Raw genomic sequence first — 746 nt, 5'->3', positions numbered from 1 at the left:
CAGTCAGGTGAGGTACCTGAGCTTCACTCCCAAACACAATAGACATTCGGATCCTAGTTCCCAGCCAATCGGGAACCTAGGCTCCCTAGGTATAATCTAATCATTGTAAATAGACCATTCACGGGTGTGGGGTGTGTGTGAGTGTGTTTTCCTTGGGAGATGTAAGCCGGCCTGTGAGCCGGCTACTTTGTCTTGTTCTTCTCCGAATAAAGTATGAGAGCTGAATTCACTAAGACATGGCTAGGTCAGGACACAACAGAGTGGCAAATATATAGGGATACAGTTGATCCTACTTATTAAGTGGTAATGTAGTAATGCAGGCATATAGAATGTTGACAAACTGATCATCTATGTTGTCCTGCCATGTAGCGAGGAGAGCAGAATCTTCCCACAGGGAAGCAGGGGAGTGGTACGTTTCTCCTTATCACATGGCAGGATACCATTAATCATATGCATATTATGGTGAGATAGTACTTATTAAGTTGCATAGGGCTTATCAAAGGGCTATCCAACCCAGTCATGGTCTCTCAGTAATGCAATTCTCTCAATGTTTATAGATAATTTCAGAGAAAATCCTACATATTACATTTAACAAAGCAAAGGCAGAGAGATAACTTGTTTTTTGAGATTTCCCACAAAATGTGTTCTAAATAGTAACACACATGAAAAGCATAATGAATAAACTAATGCTTTTTACAGTAAAACATCACCTTATGATGCTGCAATTGCATTTAAAATATATCTAA

This window comes from Gekko japonicus, unplaced genomic scaffold (genome assembly GCF_001447785.1).
Source record: "Gekko japonicus isolate JY-2015 unplaced genomic scaffold, Gekko_japonicus_V1.1 scaffold922, whole genome shotgun sequence".
NCBI classification, from domain to species: domain Eukaryota; kingdom Metazoa; phylum Chordata; class Lepidosauria; order Squamata; family Gekkonidae; genus Gekko; species Gekko japonicus.
This window is presented reverse-complemented; position numbering follows the sequence as displayed.